This window comes from Etheostoma cragini, chromosome 19, assembly GCF_013103735.1.
Source record: "Etheostoma cragini isolate CJK2018 chromosome 19, CSU_Ecrag_1.0, whole genome shotgun sequence".
Classification (NCBI taxonomy): Eukaryota; Metazoa; Chordata; class Actinopteri; order Perciformes; family Percidae; genus Etheostoma; species Etheostoma cragini.
This window is the reverse complement of record NC_048425.1, coordinates 11,704,458-11,716,902: the sequence shown is the minus strand read 5'-3', so window position 1 is coordinate 11,716,902 and position 12,445 is coordinate 11,704,458.

Here is a 12,445-nt window from a genome sequence, read left to right as displayed (position 1 = left end):
AGGACACAGTGTGCTGCAAAAAAAGAGTCATAATCTACCTGAAGGGCTCTCCCACTGGGCTCCCACCGAAGACTATGCTCAGGGTGTTCCTGACTCGCTCCATCAGGTAGCTGAACAAGGAGTCAGAAGTCTCTCCACCGCCTTGTCTTTACATTGTACATCTAGAGGTAAAAAGACAAGAGAAACATGCTATAGTAATAAGTATTAATATATTTTTTCTAAAGGGCCTCCCTAAACCCAGACCGTATGCTGCTGAGGGACGTAAAGGAAAAGCTGTGTATAAAACTAAGCTGTAAAACATTTTAGCTCATGGTATGTAGCTCATCATGTTGTTTTTAGCACTTCAAACTGTTCACTGTTTTTAATTCAAGGGGTTGGTACCGGCCTTGATTCCAGTACACTTTTTTCTGTTTCCTACATTTCATCCAACATTACATGATTGCTGGATATACCAAACTAACTTTTCTTTGCTTTTCTTGAGCACGAGCGGACATTGCAACTGTTGTGTAAGTTTGCCTCTAACTTTCACCACTTATAACTTATGATGTTAATATTGCTGCATAATACGTATATCTCCCTAACAAAAACCTAAAACCTGGCCTATGTATTTATTACAGCCAGTAGATTACTACAATCACAATAAGGTACTTGATGGGGTACAAAATACCAAATACCTTAATGTATGTAAACACTCTGTACAGTATTGGGGAAAGTTCAACAGCTTTGACTTTTGCTTTTATGGAAATCGCACAAGAGACGAGACGAGAAAATGCCGTCATCATTAAACTGTGGTGATATCATACAAAAACGTTAAAAAAAAAGACAACACTACAATATTTTCTCTAGACGCGTGCACGCACGCACGCTCACACGCACGCACGAATGAATGAATTCTACAAGCAGCAACACCACAGGCCAAGCAATCAGCAGGTTCCAAACAGGCACCTTTTGAACGGGCACCGTACTAGTTAAATAAAATCTTTCTCATTCATAATATCGAATTCCAATACAAAATCATTGAGCCCGTTTACTTTATAGCACTGTCTACTATTGCAGTGTGGCAGATCCGTTTGATTTAGTGTAATTGATATTTTTAACTTGTAAATGACCTGTTGATGCAGATGATCTGACAGTTAAACAAAGGCTGTATGAAACTAATCGATTGGACTGCAGAAGCTGACTTTCAGTCACAGTTTTTAGACACAGACTGTCTGAGAGGAAGTGTCTCGATTGACAATTTAATTCTTGTATATTTGTATTGTTTACTCTTTGGCCTTCATAACTCACAATAATGTTGTTGCTGCCAAGTGACAACCCTATTGTTAAAATTCAGAATTATTTAAGTAGCAAATACTTGTTGAGTCAAACTCTTGCAAGTGTCAATCCAAATGAAAATAAACTTTATAAATTGGGCTTTAGGGCTAAAAGTCCTTGGATAAGTCATTCCATGCAACTTAAACTAAATTGCTCTTGGTAGTGTTTACAATCTCAAACTCAACACTTGTTGATTCCCTAGAATAATAAAACAGTTGAATTAAGTATGTAAAAAATAAAGAAATAAGTGCTTCTTGATAATAAAACAGTTGAATTAAGTATGTAAAAAATAAAGAAATAAGTGCTTCTTGATGTATGTAGGACAAGGACAAGGACAGAAAAATTACCTTTTGTAATGCAACTGACTGAAGAGGATGAGAGGAACTAAATGTACAAAGGCAGAGGTAATTCACCAAAATGGTAATTAAGGTAATGTAGTCAGGGGCCAAACTTCTTTATCCTGTTATTCCTTCACATAACTAAGGAAGTCATAAAGCAGGTCTTTCAAGGTTCTTTCACACTGGAGAATACATTTATGGGCTTTGGATGGTCTGCTTTTACACTACTGAAGTGTCATTACTCTAAATGCTTTAGTGGAGCCTTTCACCTCCAATAGTAGAAAAATAGTATGAGGTTCAGTCATTCTCTGTTGTGGATACAAACACGCTGCTCCTGTATGCTTCATCTCATCAACCTTTCCTGGATAAATAAGATTTGAACGAAAACAGAAAGCCTGCTTATTATATCTGTCTTCCCATACAAAATGTCACTTTGTTGATATTGGAGTCTTGAACAAAGAGGCCGTTAGAAAGGAGCTACTCCTAGCTGGGGAACGACCATGAGATGACACTAAATAATTGTGACAAATGGCAAAGTGTAAATGTAAAGTGTTCTATTAAGTGAAGATCAGCAACATAAGGACAGCAGTCTGAGAAAATAAATATCTAATGTTCTGACAGTTACAGCAATATAATTCACTACAATTATGCGCAAATTAAATTTTCTTACTCAGTCTGAGGCACAACTATGCTACTACTGCTACTGTGGTGTCGGTGATCATTCCACTTTCTTTTAAGAGAACTATCACAGTGCAATAGGCCCGCTTGATTCGGGGAAAGATGTGAATCATCATCAATCATTTTTTGCTTAGAATTGATGTAATAATTCTTTCCCACAGTTTTTTGGACCACGACAAAACAAAACAAATTGGCAGTACCAAACAGATTTTTTTTGGTACCCATAGCACATTGCACATCACCACAAGCCTGTAAACATAGAGGCTTAGAGAGAGAACATTGCAGCACTTGGGAGCATTTTAAAAACTATTTTGTACAGTCTGTTTAAAACTCCCAGAAGAAAGTAGTAGCGTCTGATATGCAGTCAGCTTGTAAATTTTTTTTTTTTAAATCTAAGTTATTTACAAATTAAATTATGAACAGGGTGAATCGAGATCGCGATTTTATAGCAATGAATCGTCGAGGCCTACAGTGTAATATGAAGTGAAGAAGCAGCAGCATTCAGAATGTGTGAGTGGTGGCATGGTCTGTAACAGAAGACTGATTAAAGTTATATAAGCCCATGGTTCGATCTTATCTGATTTCATTTCCGTCTTTGGTTCCGGTTTTCCTTGTTTTAATTTCTTAAAAGGTTAGGGCGATTTCCTGAGTTGAAAGCATCAGATGTAGTCATTACATCAGTGAATGTGCATCACTGATGTAGTACCAGTGTGTGTGTGTGTTCTCACCTTGTCTTAACTGCATGGTGACTACCACTTGAAATAACTGATGCTCAGATAGAGGTGGAATTTCTTAGACAGGCTCTGTTTGCCTGACTGAGGGGTAAACAGACACAAAAACACATGGATAAATACATAATTAGGGCCTGTTCTGACCTGGTTTTACAATCTGTCCTGATTGAGCCTATCACAAGTGGACACCTGGCAGTAGAATGTGTCTCCAAATGCGTCCTGAGTGACCACTGATTAGCTCTCACTTCCCCGTTCTATTTGCATCTAGGTCCTCAGAGAAGGCCTAAGATATTCCAAAAAATAATATTTTAAAAGTTGTCATTTGTAAATTTAATTTTTATTTAATCAATTGCTACTTTAACAATCAACATCTAAACAAAACATTTTTAAGGAAATGACCCCCTGCCTATTCAGTTTGTGTTGGAATGTGAAGAGATAAATACTGTTGACCTATCAGAATGTTGCTGCCTCTGCAGTTGCTAGGATGAAAATAGGATGCTTTCAGCTCTGTGATTGGTCCTATCAATTTAAAGAGTGCAATGCAATAGTTTTCAATGACAGTCAAATTTACAAATTATATCCTCACTCTACATCCCAAGCTAGCACCGCCGATAGACTAGCTAGCTAGCCTGTCGGTTCACGATGGAAGCCAGAAGTAACGTTTTTGTTTTTGTCCACGCCTAGACCAGCGCCAAATGTGGTCTACATGGATCTCAATGCATACTAAGTGCATTTAAACCTGTACTTAGGGCTGTCCAGTTGTGATTCAATCACTCAGATCAAAACAAAACGGTCTTCAGACAAAGATACAGCAATCATGCTGTTGAAAATATGGAAAGAAAACTAAACACAATGATTAATTTTCCTAGAAATGTACTTCTTTTTTGTAATCAATTTTTTTTTCAAAAATCAAAAACAAACCACAGGCAAAACACTGGAACACAAAAACGTGTCTCAGGGCCAAAACATAGAGAGAGGATAGACGGGGAAAAAAAGAACGCAACAGAAAAAGTGACATCCACAGCTTACAAATAATACATGCAGAAACACACATGCACAAACACATACATAACCAGACACACACAGACAGACACAAGACAAGGGACCAATCAAACATGCAAACAGAAGCAAACAGTAGTAAAGACTAACACACACCGCATAAATTTCAAAGACTCAGCTGAGCCAAGTTTCCAAAGTCTGTCCTCGGGCTTCATTAATACGAGACGTAGACAGTTCAATTGATACAACATCCAAAAAAGAAAGAATCCATGTACAAACAGATAAGTCATGAGGTGGCTTCCAATGGAATGTTTGATTGGAAACTGAAAGGCCACCATCCTCTTTCCTCCTCTGTAAGGTGGACATCTTAGGTTGCCGCTTGCCCCGCTTGCCTCTCCAGATAAATTTAGATACCGCTGAGGAGGAGAGATGGGTAGCATAGAAATCACAAAATTAATCCTGGGTAACACATTCATTTTAACCACAGAGATACAGGCTTAAATCAACATGGGAAGACCCATCCACTTTTTCCATATCCTTCAAAACACTGAGTGCTGAGGGATTAGAATACAAAGCTTTGATCATACGAATGAAAGTTTTACCAAGGCCCATCACCTCTAAGACTGACCATTAAAATGGCTACTCAAGTCTGTCAAATGCTTTCATTGCGTCAAGAGAGAGAAGTCACATTGGGGTCTTACTGTCCTCTGCTGCATCAACGATGGGGAGAAGGCGTCTAAAATTATCTGCTGCTAGTCTCGTTTTTTTTTAATCTTGTTTGGTCAGAGTTAACTAATATTGCCATATAAAACTCCAAACAACGGGCTTGGAGTTTTGAAACAAGAACCAAAAAAGCACAAACCAGCACCTTGGAAAGTAAACTCCAGCCCAGCAGTGACCCAGCCAACCGACAGAGATTAAACCATATTAAGCCAGGTCGACATAGCATTCAGAAACACAGTCTCTGTAATCATATCAGACAACAGTGTGAGAAAACCAAGACACATTAAGAGAACAAGACAGACCAAAGGTCTACGTTCATAAGGCAGCTGCTTCAGTCCTGGTCCTCCTCCACAGCGCCTTACGTGATAGAATCTGAAGCGTCGGCTCTCCCCGCCGCAGCAGGAGGACGGGGCACAGCCCTGTTCACATAATCGTCAGCGTCCCCGGCGGAGGCGAATGCTGTGTACTGGGTGCTGTCTCTGATATTTAGTGTTGCCGGATAAAGCAGGAAATTATCCAGACCTTTGACTTGTGCTGAATCCATGGTCCGCCGTATGACCGGGAAGTTGCTGTAATCCACGCGGCTTGTAGAATTGTCTGCCTGGTTGTGTAGCAAAGCACGTTGAAAATCAACGTGTGATCAGTAGTGGTGTTCTTCTTTGTGCTATCACTGTAAATTTGCTAGATTTGGGAACCACTAAGGTAGGGACCGCATCAGATACTGGATAACATTAGCACATTCTAGCCCCTCTTTCAGCCAGACAATGTGGATGTTACCTCTCCAGTTTTGGTCTTCCATATCTGCTAGTTTCCCCTCCAGCTCCTGAAGCACGTGGTCATGGCTGTCATGAATACTTGCGTTGCTTTCTACGGTTGTTTTTAGGTTGTTCAGATCCAATCTGATAGAGCCAAGGTTTGGAGGCATGGATAGCAGTTAGCTTATTGTCATTGTTGATCCCAACCTGTTCAATCTGAGACTGGATCTGAGCAAAACGTGGTTCGAGGTAGCTGTTCTGATTCTCCAACAATGCCTCTGCAATGGTGTCCATCTTGCCACGCTGGGTTCTGTTCTTCTTTGCCTACCTTAATTAACTCTAACAAGCACAAAGTGGTAAAATATCAAAGTTGGAACTATTTGACAAACTAGGGCCAGGAGCTACACTTTAAGCCGCCATCTCCGTCAGGCCAATCATGTGACTCCCCTGGAAATGTACTGTTGATGCAGACCTGGTTCTTACTAACACTGAAGGTGGCTGTTAATCAGAGGTAGAGCGGGTTGGCCCTCAACCACAAGATTGGTGGTTCTGATCCTAGAGTCCTCCGGCCATGTCAAAGTGTCCTAGCGGGTGTCCATTGCTCTTAACGCTTAGAATGGATGAAAGCAGAGATTGAATTTCACTACATTGTAATGTACAATTGTATGTGCCGAATAATAGTTTGTTTCTTCTTAACATCAAAGACACTATATTATTTAGCATGCAATAAAATCTGCAAACAAATTCCTTAATTTTTCCACAATCAGTGGAGCTGATTAACATCGTCACCAACCTTTCACTCTCTGTTCAGATAGTGTTAATGGATTTTCCATTCACACCCACACAAACCCACATCTATGTACAAACTAAATGTTCTATAACGGAAACATACTGTACAAAAAGCCATCAGTGGAGTGTTGATTCATTTTGTTTCTATAGTAATGTACAGCTATTGATTTGCAGGGGTGTGTGGTAAAGTGGCAGATTGACAGCAGTGTGTAGACAGCTGAGACTGGCGCTGAGAGGCCTTCTCTCTTTCAACTAGAGGGTAGCTCTTAGCTGCGCCTCATGCTGTGTTTTTCAAAGGAGTTTCTAACTGGGCCTTAATCATAAAACTGGCAACAGTGAACACAGCAAAGACACATCAGAGTGCAGCAGATGAGGACCTCTTTTATTGATTGTGGTAATGTGCTAGATTGACGGGACACAATGTGATGTGAGGAACTGACGCTGTAGATTGATGAATAAGGGACATTTTCTGCGCTGCGTGCCTATTGAAACATGAATGAGATTGTGTGGTGTTCCCAGATGCACTGTGTTCAATGGCGTCTCGGAAGAGCACCAGCATCTCCAGCTGTATACATCAATCTGTCAGTTCAGATATTATAATTGATAGATACTGCAAGTCCACCAGGGTCCGGCTATAGACAGCTTGTGCAGCTTATCCAGTAAATACGGCAATAGCTTCACTCAATTGAGCCAATCAAGTTGATTGTTTACCGTGCGTGGACATTTTGCTAGAGAAAACACCGTTAGAGAGATGCAGGAAGCTACTTTCTAACCAAGTCAATAAATTTGAAAAAAAGTACCAATCCAGGCACATTAATGATCACCTACACATGTGCATGAGAATTGCAACTCCATTTAAGCCAAGATTCTGCCAGGGCAGACATAGGCAGTAAGTATAAAAAATTAAGAGAAAAAGGGCTGCTCAAAAGAGAGTGATTGATGCATAAATAACACACTTAAACAGGGACAATATCTATATTCCTGTTTAAAAAAAACAATCTGACATTTACAAAAAGTATAATCATCTTTCTAGTTGATAACAAGAAGCTTTTTTCCGACACATTACTGTCTCTGCGAGAATAACAATCAATGCTGTATTTTAAGGCAGTAAACATATTATAATGCGACACAATTAATACCTAGTGTTAGCCTGTGTTAATTGGAGCTGAAGAACATGACAACAACATGACATCATGACTTTGCGTAAACATACAGACCAACTTTCTTAAGCTAAATGGCATGGAATCTGTGCGCATGTTGAGCTATCTGCGTGTATGTCTACGCTGTATAAAGAAAACGTAAACATACCTGTCCCTTTGGCATGTTGTCGCCACATGCTGTGTTATCACGAGAAGAAAGCGGGTTTAGGAAGAGGAGAACCTGTAGGGATTTAGGAAAAGAAGAACAGGGTTAGAAGAAAGCGATGGTAAAGTTCAGGACACGTGACACTCGGTTGGGTTTAGGTAAAGAAGAATCGGTTGGGATTTAGGAAAAGAAGAACGAGATTGGCTTTAGTAAAAAAAGAAACCTTAACAGTTGAGTTTAGGAAACGTAACAATATTGATTTGACCATGACAATGTAAGCTATAATTAGGAAAAAAATATATAATTACTTGCAATGGATTTCAATTGAGCCATAATATTTCGCCAACTGACTTTCCATAAAAAATGTCAACCCAGTATTAACGTATTCTCTACAATACTGATCTATAACTGTGTTGAAAGCCTCCCATGAAAATTATGATCATATCAAGATGTGTTATTGTAGTGAGAGAAAATATGTGAAATCTATGCTTATGCTGTAGAGTGGATAATAATGAGGCAATTACCCACAACGATAGATGGGACTGCAGTGCTCACATAGAATAGATATTCAAATATCCAGCTGATCATATCACAAGTCTGGAGGGAAAAGCAAGTGGAAGCAGCAGTAACACAACTTGATTGAGCAAGTGGGAGAAGAAAAATACACACAAAAGAGATGCTGGTTACCTGAAGCACTAATGGATCCAATCTGAGGATGATATTTTTGGTATAAGTGAAGTCTGGGTGAGCTCTCAGCAGACTCTGAAACACCCACAGGTAGTTAGGGAGGGTGACAGAGAATTAAAACGGATACATAGCTGAGTTTATCCTCAAATTTAACTAAAATGAACTAAGAAATCTCTCAATGCAAAGGTTTGATTGCACATCATCTTCAAGCCGAAGGGTCACTGTATGGAACAAAAAGTTTAACTGAAGAATGTACTGTATACTAGCAGTTTAATGTGTTTAAATTTAGACCCATGCTTGATGTTGATGACCAAACCCATTGGGACCTAACTTGGTCTAATGGGTCCTGCTCGGGCTGAGGATTGAGAAAATCCGCTTTCAGACAGATTTACAGTAGCCACAAAACGGGGTTCTGGCTTTGGTAAAAAAGCTTATTGGCTGGCCAACAAACTACAGTTATCTGCAGCAATGTTTCTTTAAGTGATCTCCATTCCCCACACCAGACTTTGTACCATTGGAGACAGAGCCTTTAGTGTTGCAGCCACATCCCTCTGGAACACCCTCCTGGCAGCTATTTGAATTGCTACATCCCTGGACATTTAAAACAAAACAAAAAAAACAACAACTAAAACACCACTTGTTTACCAATGCCTACAACCTCCCTTAGTATAGCCACTGTAATTCTGTAAAGTGTCCTTGGGTTTCATGAAAGGTGCTATATAAATCAAAGTTATTATTATTATTATTACAATAATTAGCGGGGTCCGTGGCACTCTGCCAGGTGGTCCGTGAAACAATTTCAGATTCATTCATTGAAATTATTATGATATACACATTTTTATTAATTTCCCCCTGGTATATTCTCCATCTGGTAAGATCTACAGTACACAAAACAAATGTCAAAGGGTTGTAGGATGTTTGGTGGCTCCAATAGCCACCACAGAAGGAAAAATCATTCACCCCTTTACCTCATGATTTAGTAGAAGAAAGAGTTCTGAAAACAAGTTATTAGAAATGTTGCTGCTTTTAGCCTTTCATATAAGTAAAATGCTAAAAAATACATTATGATAATTGTACCAAATGAAACAACATGATGAATAAGAGCAAATCATTGTGGAATTTGAAGGGCTGGAAGCAGAAAGATTTCTTGTAGCTTTTAGTTTAATGAGGCAAAGTGCCATATTCTTTCTCAGTCAATGGTAGCAGTGAACAGTTTGAGATGTTAAAATAAAATAAAAATTAAATAAGATTGGTCTGGCGTGTCTTGGCTGGAGTGGGAAGAAAACAAGGTGGAACAGCATAATAGAGTTTTAATGTGGACTTAATCTCCAATGAACTTCTTGTCTTCCTTATCCCATGTAGCTTTTGGTTGATCATGGTACAGTAGATCCGCCTGATCTGGGACTCCTGCATGTGGGGACAGGGCAGGTGTGTTTAGGTTTTGTTCATCTTGTAAATTGCATGGATTTCAATGTTATGCTGGAAAAGAACAAGAAAGCAAGAACAGGAAATGCATTAGGAAGGGCATACGTACATCAATGAAAGATGAAAGAGAGTTACAAATCCATTTAATGTTGTCCACTTCACAAATTCAAGAGGCAGGGCAACTCTATAATTATATCCTGAATGCAATATGACTGAAAAGCAAATGTATCTGCTTTTTTTGTGGCAGTAGAATTAGCAGGCACAAGATGAGAGGAGAAGAGTGGAGAGAGGGAGAAGCGAACCAATAAAGAAGCTGAAAACCAGAAGTGAGAAAGGAGAGAGCCTGTCACAAGGGGCGGAAGTAAAGAGACCAGGAAAGGTTGAAAGGAGCACAACAACAGAGATGAAAGATGGCCAGAAAATTGAAAAAGACTGAAAAGAGACATGAGGTGTGCTAGAGAGTGGGGAAAAATGAGTGGAGAGAGCAAGGGAAGTATAAAAAAGCCAAATGAAACAAAAAAGAAAGAAACAAAGAAACAAAAAGAGATTGAGGAAATCTAAAAAAGGTGAGATGGGGGAACATTTTCAGTCAGCCTTTCAGTCAATCATAATCTCCTGGGTGCTGGATATGAGAGAGAGAGAGAGAGAGAGAGAGAGAGAGAGAGAGAGAGAGAGAGAGAGAGAGAGAGAGAGAGTGTGCAATTTTGCAATGGTTATCATTATCATCACAGCTATAATCATAATCAGGATAATTCCAGTGTGGGGAGATGGAAAGGCGGATGGCAAAGGGTGATGGAGGAGGATAAAATGTCAGATAGGAGGAACAAGGAAATTACTGGCTGTAACCATGGTGAAATGCACAGAAATACAGTTGGTGGATGAGAGTAGAGAAGAACAGGGGGTGTGGAAAACTAAAATGATTGCTAAAGAGATTGCTAAAATGATTATGAGGCTCTTTTAATTAAATTTGTCACAATTAGCAGGTTTACAAAGCATGGGTTGATAACAATAAAGTTAGTTTTCAGGGCATCACAGTGCAATGGCAACGTAATGAAAGAATTACATAATGAGGATTTTTGTTCAGCTACAGCAAAGAAAGAGGTCTAAAACCCTTTCAATTCAATGACCCTGTTGAAACAACCCTTTCACTTCTTCTTATTATTATTACAAAGAAAATACAATTATTTGTCATCCTGGATAACTTCCTTGACTTTTTAGCTAATGTAACGAAGCATACAGTATAATACTTACAGACATTCTAAAATCATTGTAAGACACACCTATGAAAAGGAATCATCATACAAGGTTCTTGTGAGCCATTATCCACACACAATGAAAAAGAAAGGGCACTAAGAAGGCAGAAAAGTGATCAGTGATCTCACACACACACACACACACCTAGACATAGACCTCCCTTGCACCCTCGCAAAACAAGCTCTCTCACCATGGTTGTCAAAACAGAAGCCGTAGTCCAGCGGTGGCCAACAGCCAAAGTGGTCAGGTGCAGGTGTGTTAAGGTCATCCAGGCAGCACAGCTGCATGGTGTTTCCTGCCTGCTGGCACTAGCAAATCTTTGGTTCTCTTCTCCTTGTGGCTCTCCACCGTGACCTGGATGTTTTCAGAGGTGATCTGGACAGTGGTTTGAGACACAAAAGGAAAGACAAAGAGATTTATAGAGAAACAGATAGCTGTAGTTGTTGGCATTGGGTAAGTAAGAAGCATGTTGCACCAGCTGTTTAGCCTACGATGATAAGTGCTCATTAAGATTTATTGAAATAACTGCGCAAACTAGTCCCTCCATCAAGCTGACTTGATACTAAATATTAACATTTACCAACTACTAGGTGTAACTACTCCATGAAAGACTGGTGAGAAACACACAGATTGACCTCACTATGGAAATACACTGGGGGGAATTAGTATTGAACACGTCAGTTTATTTCTCAGTAAATATATGGTATGGTATATATAGGTGCTATTGACATGAAATTTTCACCAGATGTTGGCAGCAACCCAAGTAATTTATATATACAAAGAAACTAAAACATATAAGTTCAGATATTAATTCATGTGTACTAATGTGAAATGACACAGTGAAAAAGTATGGAACACATGCAGAAATTGAGGTGCAAAAAGGCATGGAAAGCCAAGACAACAGCTGAAAACTATCAGTAATTAAAAAGCAATCCAGCCCCCTGTCAGTGCAAATTAATATGAGCTGGTTCAGTCCCAACTCATGGCATACAAAAAGGTTTCATTGCCAAGGTGTCACACAAGACACTTTCCACGATGGTTAAAAGCAAAGAGCTGTGTCAAGACATTGGCAACCTAATTGTTGCAAAACTTAATGATGGCATTGGTTATAGGTGCATTTCTAAGCTTCTAAATGTTCCATTGAGCACTATTGGGGCCATAATACGAAAGTGGAAAGACAATCATTTCACCATAAATTTGAATCAACCCGGTTCTCCTTACAAGATTTTTGACAGAGGAGTGAAAAGAATAATCAGAAGAGTTGTCCAAGAGCCAAGGATTGCAACTTATGAAAGTAACTAGTAGCCACTAAGAACTTTGCAAGATCTTTACACACCACTGTTCATGTAATGCACATTTTTTAATTATTTTTTAAGATTGTTTGGCTTTTATTGCCTTTATTTTATTGATAGGATAGATTAAGTCAGGAAAGTGGGAGAGAGAGAGG